Source organism: Rhinopithecus bieti, unplaced genomic scaffold (assembly GCF_001698545.2).
Source record: "Rhinopithecus bieti isolate Rb0 unplaced genomic scaffold, ASM169854v2 scaffold_314, whole genome shotgun sequence".
Taxonomy (NCBI): domain Eukaryota; kingdom Metazoa; phylum Chordata; class Mammalia; order Primates; family Cercopithecidae; genus Rhinopithecus; species Rhinopithecus bieti.
The window spans coordinates 373,305-385,171 of NW_016803040.1; positions in this window are offsets into that span (position 1 = coordinate 373,305).

Sequence of the window (11,867 nt, forward strand, 5' to 3'; positions counted from 1 at the left end):
TTTATCTTCATCCTTGCATTGGACTATCTTTAAAATAAAAACATGAAAGTACTAAAAAAACAAATAAATACTTTGATAAATTTAGGGAAGAACATTCCAAACACGACAATTAAAATGGAATGCTTTTAAATATGAGGAAACACTTTAAACAAAAGACAAATAAAATATCAGAAAAAAATTGCAACATATATGGCAAAACAGTTGACATTCTCTGTACATAATAAACCATTACAAATTAATGCAGAAGAAAATACACATTCAGATAGAAACACAGATAAAGGATATGACTGGGCAACTGACCAAAGAAGGAATTAAAATGGCAAATAAACATTGAGAACTTTTCAAATTGAATAATATTCTATAAATACAAGTTGAAACTATGAGCTGCCACTTTTTACTCAGAATAAACAACAGGTGAAAAGGAATGACAATAGGGTGATGGTGTGGATGTGGAAAAGTAAGAACTGTCATATACTTTTTTGGGGACTATATTAGGTTCCTATTGCCACTGTGACAATTTACCAACAACTTTATGACTTAAAGCAACACAAATTTATTCTCTTACAGTTCCGAAGTCAGAAGTCTAAAATGGATGGGTCAGGCTGTGTTTCTTCTGGAGGCTCCAGAGGAGAACCCATTTCCTCACCTTTTCTAGCATTTGGAGTCTGCCCTGATTCTAGGCTCCTGACCCCTCTTTTTTTTTTTTTTTTTTTTTTTTTTTTTTTTTTGAGACGGAGTCTCGCTCTGTCGCCCAGGCTGGAGTGCAGTGGCCGGATCTCAGCTCACTGCAAGCTCCGCCTCCTGGGTTTACGCCATTCTCCTGCCTCAGCCTCCCAAGTAGCTGGGACTACAGGCGCCCGCCAACTCGCCCGGCTAGTTTTTTGTATTTTTTAGTAGAGACGGGGTTTCGCCGTCTTAGCTAGGTTGTCCTGACCCCTCTTTATCACTCCAACCTGTTTCCCTCTGACTCTGACCCTCCTGCCTCCCTTTTATAAGAACCCTTGTGACTACACTGGGCCCACCCAGATAGTGTGGGATAATCTCCCCATCTCAAAATCCCTAACACAATCATATCTTCGAATTTCCTTTTATAATGTAAAGTGACATATTCACAGGTTCTGGGGATTCGGATGTGGACATCTTTGGAGAAGGGGGTTTATTATTCAGCCTGTCATGGGAGCAAATTGGTATAAATTTCCTGGAGGAAAATTTGACAATATGTATCAACATCCTTATAAGGTGCATATCTTTGATCCGCTTATTCAACTTCAAGGAATTTATTCTATCAGGAAAACAACTGCACAAAGAATAGGACTTGTGTGCAGCATTGTTTTAATAGAAAAAACTTGGAAGTGTTCTAAAAAAAAGAAAAATAAATTTTTTGAGCCAAGGTCTTGCTCTGTCACCCATGCTGGAGTGCAGTTACATGATCATGGCTCGCTGCAGCTTTGACCTCCTGAGTTCAAGCAATTCTCCTTGCCTCAGCCTCCCGAGTAGCTGAAACTGCAGGTGAGCACCATCATGTCCAGCTAATTTTTTAATTTTTTGTAGAAACGGGGGTCTCACTATGTTACCTAGGCTGGTCTCGAACTCCTGGGCTCAAGTAATCTGCCTACCTTGGCCTCCCAAAGTGCTGGGATTACAAGTGTGAGCCACTTGTACCCAGCCCAAAGCAAAATTTTGGTTAAATATATTATACTTCATTAAAATAATAGAATACCATATAGTCATTACTAATGATTTTCCACATTTGTTGATATGGAAACTCTCCATTGTTAAATGAAAGTTCCAGGTAGCAAAAGAGTTTATGTAGTATGATTCCATTCTGATAAATATCAGAATTTAAATTTAAATATAGACTAATTTAAATCTAATTGATTAATTTAAATCTAAATATCAGAATTCAAATCTAAATGTAGATTATGTATAGATTTGCGCCTATATGTTTGCATAATAAATAAGCAAGGATATGCACAAAACTTTCAGTGCAAAACATTGTTGAGTGGAAGGATTTGTGACTTTTCCTTTTTCTTGTGGAAATTGTTAAGTGAGAACTGACTAGGAACATGTGAGAAGATGAAGGTTTAGCCAAGTTCAGAGGCCATGAATCTGCAGTGAAGAGCAAGGGAAAGCAAGATCCTGGAGGATACTGGCACATGGTCAGATCACAGAATCCAGGTTAGAAAGGGGGAAAAGAAAAGTCAAGACAGGTCTGACAAATCAGGAGAAAATGAATGGAATAATGAAATGGAAGAACCTTTCTAAAGAACGTAATCTCAAATTCCCTGCTGCTCACTTTTTGTAAAAATTAAGAAATATTCACCAAAAAAAAAAAAAAAAAGTCAGGAGAATATGAAGCCACCCGTTTTACTTCTAGAAGTTTTTCCTATATAAAATCAAACAAGGAGAGAGGATTGTGTACTAAATTTAATAGTTTGGCCTTTAGAATCATGTTCCTTACAGGGCATCAGTGTGAGGGCTTCACCATTCTGCACATCCACCTGAGTTTTAAAACATGGTTTCTACTAAGCACCTGGTATCTTGTATACAGGGGATGAATGTGATCTTGTTTCCTTCTTTAGCTGCTAGAAACCTTAGAGCAAAAAATGAGGCCACTTTTGTAACTGTGTCTGACTCAGCAGCGTAACTTTTCTGTTGTCTTCCATGTGCTATCCTGTTTTTATTTTTCCTTTCCCTGATTGCTCTCTATACATACATTTTTGAGAAGTTGTTTTCTTTATTTTCAAACTCATTCATTCAATACTCTCCTCCAGGTAGAGTTTGTAGTTGTTTCTAGTTGAGGAAATTGGATTAGAATGAAGCCTTGTGGAATCCAAGAACTCATTATTCTTTAGCTGCTTTCATCTCTAACTGTGTTAGGCATCCTCCTGAGATGGTCCCCAAGATGGCAGACCCCTGGAATCATCTGTACAATTTCTTCTCTTTTCACAGGTAAGGGATTTATAAACATAATGAAATTTTTTTCCTGTAATTAGGTTACATTGAATAACAAAGGTGAAGGGATTACACAGATGTAATGAAGGTCCCCAGTCACTTGGCTCTGAGTTAATCAAAAGGGAGATTGTCTGGAGTGGGCCTGATCTAATCAGGTGAGCTCTTGATAAGAGGGCGCCAGCCTTCCCTGAGAGATTCAAAGCAGCATAGATGCTCTCCTGTTGGATTTGTAGAAACATAATGCTATGCTGTGGAGAGGGCCACTTAGGGCTGCAGTCCTCCAACTAAAAGAACTGAATTCTGCTGTTGGGGCTCAGAAAACAATACCCCAGAACGAAATCTCAAATGTAGCCTGGAAAGAAAAAGTTCTTCTCTGACCTCCTGCCCTCCTGTCTCTCAGTCCCATTCTCCCCTGAGGCTATCCATAGAAACCAGAACTCCTTTTCCCCAAAGGCAGCCATAAAATCCAAAAATGTTCCTCTAACTTTCCCTCCGTCTTGTCTATGTAAAAACTGGCCATAAAGAAATTATCTGACTTACCTTGTTTGACTGTGGATGATAAGACCCCCATTCTAGAGAGGGTTCTGCCCCATACCCAGAAGGAAGGAATACTGCACAGAGAAGCCAAGAAGAATCTGGAAAGACAGGCCTTGCTGAGTTTCCCACTGTTTATCAGCATTTGATTGTACCCTTTTTGACCAATTCTATTTCGACACAGCTGTCCATAATTTGCTGAACCTAGGCATAAAAATGGAAAATTGCCCCCATTCTGAAGGCTCCCGTGTTTACTTACATGTTAAATAAATTTGTATGCCTTTTCTTCTGTAAATAGGCTTTTATGAGTTTTCAGCAAACCTTCAAGGGGCCAAGGGGAACATTACCCTTGATCACTATACTGCCAACAACCTATGAGCCTGGAAGAGGACCCTGAGTCTCAGATGAAACCCGGACCTCAGCCAACACCTCAATTTCAACCTCGTGAGATCCTAAGCAGAGGGTACACGTGGATGCCTAACCGACAAAAACTGTGAGATAATAAATATGTATTTTGGACACTGCTAAACTGGTGTTGATTTGTTATGTAGCAATTGAAAACTAATATACAAACACTGCTGTATTTCTCTGCTTTCTTCATTAATTACACATAACATATCCTCACTTCTGTATCCATCAGTAAGGCAAGGTTCTGTGATAAAGACTTACCTGCATTGTATGTCTGTATGGTTCCTTTCCCTATCCCAAATCTTAGATGCATATTTTGATTGATGATGATTGTCCTTGATCTAAGAGCTGCTGTGATATCCTGCTACCCCATTCTTCAACCCCCTCAGACACTGGGATCATTGTAGAATGACTCGTAACATTCCCTGTGACCCCAACACATGTTATTCTGAGGTTTCTCAGTCTACAATACAGTAGTCCTTAAATAACAGGACAACTTTTACTATTGTAGAAAAAGTGCACGCAGAGGCAAGGTGGTGGCTGATCTGCTGCAGCAGGGGAGGCCCTGTATTCTGCTACTGCCCCATACTGACCAGATGCCCATTTAGACAAGGTTTCCCCCTGCTTCCACTCACAGACACAGCAGTCTCTCACACTCAAGGTGGCCTCCAATTCTTTAGCATCCACTCCTTGTAGAAGCAGTGCCTTCCCCTTTCCAGGCTAGTGACGTTTTTAGATTCTCAAACACAAAGTGTCTGATCATTCACCTTTTCCTGGGCTTGATTGACTATAGGAATACAATAGTGGTGGTGGAGAGGGGTAAGGAATTGGTATAACGTTTCACACCTCAAAGGTATTCACCAACACTAGGTGGCAAGCTCTCTCTCTTTCACACACACACACACACACACACCCCACAGCACACACACACACACATACACACACATTCTCTGGAAGCTCATCTAATCACAAATTTACAGCCCTGTAATCACCCTTGAATGACCCTCTTCAGGAGGTATTTGGGAAAGCAAGGAGAGAAGACAGGTTGCTCGTTCTGTCACATGCATTATTGGATTTGAGCAATTATTTTAATCCCCATAGAAACTTGCCTATATTTCCATATTGGTACAAACTCTTCAGTCTACTTAAGTGAATATCCAAGGAACTATTTAATTTCCAATTTAATAGTACTATGGGAAAAAAAGACAATAACAAAACAAATTTGAGTCAAATAAATGGTCTCATGTAAATGGCATCTGCAATACCTTCAATAACCAGGCAGAAGATGTATGATGCTATCACAGTTTTCTTTTTAAAAACCACCAAAGCAGTTTCATCTTTAACACCCTACCTAAGATTTCTAAACGATAGCCCATCAAATTATATTCCCATTAGGTATATAATAGCTCCTTTCTTACCTCAGATACTTGTTTCATAAGTTTTTTTAAAAGCCTTTGATTGAAATTAAAATCTGACCAACACACTAGAGCAGAGAGAATTCCTCAGTGTCAATACGGCTTCCTTGGAAACTTATCCACATATAACCAATGCAGTTTCACTTCAGTGTAGAACATATTCATAGAGAAAAAGAAAATACAAATGAGATTACAATAATAGACACCCTATTTCTTATTTTTATAAAAGCATGTCTTCAGAAGTGCTTTTAAAAAAAATATTACTTTAAGTTCTAGGATACATGTGCAGAATGTGCAGGTTTGTTCCATAGGCATATATGTGCCATGGTGGTTTGCTGCACCTATCAACCCATTATCTAGGTTTTAAGCCACGCATGCATTAGGTATTTGTTCTAATGCTCTCCCTCTCATTTCCCCCAACCCCCTGACAGGCCCCAGTGTGTGATGTTCCCCACCCTGTGTTCACATGTTCTCGTTCAACTCCCACTTCTGAGTGAGAACATGCGGTGTTTGGTTTTCTGTTTCTGTGTTAGTTTGCTGAGAATGTTGGCTTCCAGCTTCATCCATGTCCCTGCAAAGATCATGAACTCATTCCTTTTTATGGCTGCATAGTATTCCATGGCGTGTATGTGCCACATTTTCATTATCCAATTTGTCATTGATGGGTGTTTGGGTTTGTTCCAAGTCTTTGCTACTGTAAATAGTGCTACAATAAAAATACATGTTCATGTGTCTTTATAGTAGAATGATTTATATTCCTTTGGGTATACATCACGTAATGGGATTGCTGGGTCAAATGGTATTTCTGGTTCTAGATCCTTGGGGAATTGCCACGCTGTCTTCCACAATGGGGTTGAACTAATTTACACTCCCACCAACAGTGTAAAAGCGTTCCTATTTCTCCACAGCTTCGCCAGCATCTGTTGTTTCCTGACTTTTTAATGACCACCATTCTAACTGGCACGAGATGGTATCTCATTGTGGTTTTGATTTGCATTTCTCTAATGACCAGTGATGACAAGCTTTTTTTCATTTGGTTTGTTGACCACATGAATACCTTCTTTTGAGAAGTACCTGTTTATATCTTTCACCCAATTTTTGATGGGATTTCTTATGTTTGTTTGTTTGTTTTCTTGTAAATTTGTTTAAGTTCTTTGTAGATTCTAGATATTAGACCTTTATCAGTTGGGTAGATTGCAAAAATTTTCTCCCATTCTGTAGGTTGCCTGTTCACTCTAATGATAGTTTATCTTGCTGCGCAGAAGCTCTTTAGTGTATTTAGGCCCATTTGTTAATTTTGGCTTTTGTTGCAATTACTTTTTGTGTTTTAGTCATGAAGTCTTTGCCCATGCCTATGTCATAAATGGTATTGGCTAGATTTTCTTCTAGGGCTTTTATGGTTTTGAGTTTTACAATTAATTCCTTAATCCATCTTGAGTTAATTTTTGTATAAGGTGTAAGGAAGGGGTCCAATTTCAGTTTTCTGCATATGGCTAGCCAGTTTTCCCAACACCATTTATTAAATAGGAAATACTTTCCCCATTGCTCGTTTTTGTCAGGTTTGGTGAAGATTGGATGGTTGTAGATGTGTAGTGTTATTTCTGAGGTCTCTGTTCTGTTCCATTGTTCTATATATCTGTTTTGGCACCAGTACCATGCTGTTTTGGTTACTGTAGTCTTGTAGTATAGTATGAAGTCAGGTAGCATGATGCCTCAGCTTCGTTATTTTTGCTTAGGATAGTCTTGACTAAATTGACTCTTTTTTGGCTCCATATGAAATTTAAAGTAGTTTTTTTTTAACTTTGCAAAGAAAGTCAATGGTAGCTTAATGGGAATAGAATTGAATCTATAAATTACTTTGAGCGGTATGGCCATTTTCACGATATTGATTCTTCCTATACATGAGCATGGAATTTTTTTCCATTTGTTTGTGTCGTCTCTTATTTCCTTGAGCAGTGATTTGTAGTTCTCCTTGAAAAGGTCACTCACGTCCCTTGTAAGTTGTATTCCTACGTATTATACTCTCTTTGTAGCAATTTTGATGCCAGTTCACTCAAAATTTGGCTCTCTGCCTGTCTACTATTGGTGTATAGGAATGCTTGGGATTTTCGCACATTGATTTTGCATCCTGAGAGTTTGCTGAAGTTGCTCATCAGTTTAAAGTGTTTTGGGGCTGAGAAGATGTGGTTTTCTAAATACAAAATAATGTCATCTGCAAGCAGAGACAATTTGACTATCTTTCTATTTGAATACCCTTTATTTCTTTCTCTTGCCTGATTGCACTGACCAGAACTTCCAATATTACGTTGAATAAGAGTGGTGAGAGAGGACATCCTTGTCTTGTGCTGGTTTTCAAAGGGAATGCTTCCAGCTTTTGCCCATTCAGTATGATATAGGCTGTAGGTTTGTCATAAATAACACTTATTATTTTGAGATATGTTCCATCAATACTTAGTTTATTGAGAGTTTTTAGCTTGAAGGGATGTTGAATTTTATCAAAGGCTTTTTCTGCATCTATTGAGATATTCATGCAGTTTTTGTCATAGGTTCTCTTTACGTCATGCATTACGTTTATTGATTAGCATATGTTGGACCAGCCTTGCATCCCAGGGATGACGCCAACTTGATCGTGGTGGATAAGCTTTTTGATGTGCTGCTGGATTCAGTTTGCCGGTATTTTACTGAGGATTTTCACATCAATGTTCATCATGGATATTGGCCTGAAATTTTCTTTTTTTGCTGTGTCTCTGCCAGGTTTTGGTATCAGGATGATGCTGGCCTCATAAAACGCGTTAGGAGGAATCCCTCTTTTTCTATTGTTTGGAATAGTTTCAGAAGGAATGGTACAAGCTCCTCTTTATACCTCTGGTAGAATTTGGCTGTGAATCCATCTGGTCCTGGGCTTTGTTGTTGTTGTTGGTGGTGGTGGTGGTAGTAGGCTATTAATTACTGCCTCAATTTCAGAGCCTGTCATCTGTCTATTCAGGGATTCAACTTTTTTCTGGTTTAGTCTTGGGAGGATGTATGTGTCCAGGAATTTTTCCATTTCTTCTAGATTTTCTAGTTTATTTGCAAAGAAGCGTTTATGATATTCTTGATGGTAGTTTGTATTTCTGTGGGATCAGTAGTGATATCCCCTTTATCATTTTTTATTGGGTATATNCGCGTTAGGAGGAATCCCTCTTTTCTATTGTTTGGAATAGTTTCAGAAGGAATGGTACAAGCTCCTCTTTATACCTCTGGTAGAATTTGGCTGTGAATCCATCTGGTCCTGGGCTTTGTTGTTGTTGTTGGTGGTGGTGGTGGTAGTAGGCTATTAATTACTGCCTCAATTTCAGAGCCTGTCATCTGTCTATTCAGGGATTCAACTTTTTTCTGGTTTAGTCTTGGGAGGATGTATGTGTCCAGGAATTTTCCATTTCTTCTAGATTTTCTAGTTTATTTGCAAAGAAGCGTTTATGATATTCTTGATGGTAGTTTGTATTTCTGTGGGATCAGTAGTGATATCCCCTTTATCATTTTTTATTGGGTATATTTGATTCTTCTCTCTTTCCTTCTTTATTAGTCTAGCTAGCAGTCTATTTTGTTCATCTTTTCAAAAATCCAGCCCCTGGATTCATTGATTTTTTTAAAATAGTTTTTGTTTCTCTATCTCCTTCAGTTCTGCTCTGATCTTAGTTATTTCTTGTATTCCGCTAGCTTTTGAATTTGTTTGTTCTTGCTTCTCTGGTTCTTTTAATTGTGATGTTAATGTGTCAATTTCAGCTCTTTCCAGCTTTCTGATGTGGGCATTTAGTGCTATAAATTTCCCCCTTAACACTGGTTTAGCTGTGTCCCAGAGATTCTGGTACATTGTCTCTTTGTTCTCATTAGTTTCAGAAAACTTTTTTATTTCTGTCTTAATTTTGTTATTTACCCAGTAGTCATTCAGGAGCAGGTTGTTCAATTTCCATGTAGTTGTGTGGTTTTGAGTGAGTTTCTTTATCCTGAGTTCTAATTTGATTGCACTGTGGTCTGAGAGACTGTTTGTTACGATTTCTATTCTTTTCCATTTGCTGAGGAGTGTTTTACTTCCAATTATGTGGTCAATTTTATAATAAGTGCTATGTGACAATAAGAAAAACGTATATTCTGTTGATTTGGGGTGGAGAGTTCTGTAGATGTCTAGTAGGACCACTTGGTCCAGAACTGAGTTTGAGTCCTGAATATTCTTGTTAGTTTTTCTTAATTAACTAATTGATCTGTTAATTGATCTGTCTAATATTGACAGTGGAGTGTTAAAATTCCCCATTACTACTATGTGGGAGTCTAAGTCTCTTTGTAGGTCTCTAAGAACTTGTTTTAAGAAACTGGGTGCTCCTGTATTGGGTACATATATATTTAGGGTAGTTAGCTCTTCTTGTTGCATTGATCCCTCTATCATTATGTAATGCCCCAGAAGTGCTTTTTTTAAAAAAACAAACAAACAAACAAACAAAAACCAGGTAAATAAGGATGTATACACATATAAACACTAAAGCATTAGCACAAGACTTCTTAAAGTGTGACCTTTAGTTTATGTCTTTCTATCTAGCGGAATGAGCTCCAATCTTGATAGCTGAGGACTCAAGCAAGAACCAGGACAGAGGTAAAAAAAGATTTTGTGTAACCTATAGAAGGTTGTGAGAGTTTCTCCCAATAAAAAAAAGTTCCCGTTGGAATTGGAATCTATCTGTTCAGAGTGATCAGTATTTTCTGTGTCTAGGATAAGAGCTGGAATTTTCCTGGAGGCAGATCTTCCTTTTGTTCTAGAAGGAACCACTCTGTGAGCCAGTTTAGTCATAGATCTGTAAGGCTCTTTGTTGTTTGCGGAGAAAGTCTCATGGAAAGCCCCAAACCAATAAAATGACACTAATGCAGATGTTTCAGAGCAACATCTTGAACACATTTTTTAGTGAAGTTCTTTGGCATGCAATTTTTAGTAGGACTAAGCCTTTGGGAAACCAGAACCACCATGAAGTGGCATGCACTTTGGGCCCTGCTCCAGGGCACCTGGCTAAAGGCAGAGAAATCGCTAGTGCTCTGCTTACCAATCCATGAGTTACTAGCCTTCCCAGAGAAAGGGCATCTTTTTCTAATTTTTACATAAGCGACATATAGGCTAAGGTTTCTGAGAGACGTTATACATACCATTAGGCTACACAAGAAGAATCTGGGATCTGATCTGATCTTTGCCGTTCACTAGACAGAGACTATGGAAAGAGAATAAACTGGGATTAGTTTAGAAGTACCTGGACTGCTTGATTTTGTTCAAGAGAGTTAACCCTAAATAATCCAGACTTAAGGAATTGTATAGTCAACTGTTGAGAGTGTCTTATCTAAGCAATGGGTGAGAGAGAAGGAGTGGGCAGACCATATGCTATAGTGCAAAGTGGGAGTGCTCGCAAATGAATGGATGTTCCTACTGCAGTGGATCATCCAGGAACAGGAAAGGAAACATACCTAGGACTGTGAAAGGAGGCTCTAGGTCTGTGAGAAACTGAACCCAGATTTCAGGTAAGGAGACACCAGCAAAGGTCCATGCAAGATGGCAGCAATTTGAGGATCAAGGAGAAAGAAGGTCAACATGGAATGACCCTGGGAATGGCACAAATAGTGGACTTAAAAATAGTGATAGATACATTTTACCTACATTACAATCCATTCAGTAATCTCCAAGCCTTCAATGACGTTTTCTTAAAAACCCTGACTTTCATAGCTATGCTTTGGAGAAAAAAAAAAAAAGATGTCAGGAAACACACGTGCAGTGCTATTGTAGGGGAGAAGCCAGCCTCTGAGAGTGGAGAAGCAGTATGGAGCCAGGTGACTGGCTACAGTGGCAAATGCAAGGAAACATTCATGGAATAGAAGCATTAATTGAGGACTCTCAGAAATATTTGGTGAGGGCCCGATCCAGTGGCTCACACCTGTAATCCCAGCCTTTAGGAGGCCAAAGTGGGTGAATTTCTTGAGCTCAGGGCAACATGGCAAATAACTGTTTCTCCAAAAAATACAAAAATTAGGCACAGTAGCTCACATATCTAGTCCCAGCTACTTGGGAGGCTGAGGTGGGAGGTTCACTCAAGCCTGGGAGGTGGAGGTTGCAGTGAGCCGAGACTGGGCTACTATACTCCAGGTTGGGGACAGAGCAAGATCCAGTGAGAAAAAGAGAAGAGAAGAGAAGAGAAGAGAAGGGAAGAGAAGAGAAGAGAAGAGAGGAGAGGAGAGGAGAGGAGAGGAGAGGAGAGGAGAGGAAGAAATAAAGAGGGAAAGGGAAGAAAAGGGAAGGGAAGGAAAGGAAAGAGGTAGGGAGGGAGGAAGGAAGGAAGGAAGCAGGAAGGAAGAAGGGAAGGATGGAGGGAGGAAGAAAGGAAGGAAAAAGGAGGGAGAAAGGGAGGGAGGAAGGAAGCAAGAAGGAAGAAAGAAGGAAAGGATGGAGGGAGGAAGAAAGGAAGGAAGGAGGGAGAAAGGGAGGGAGGCAGGAAGGAGAGGGAGGGAGGAAGGAAGGAGAGAGGGAGGAAGGAAGGAGAGGGAGGG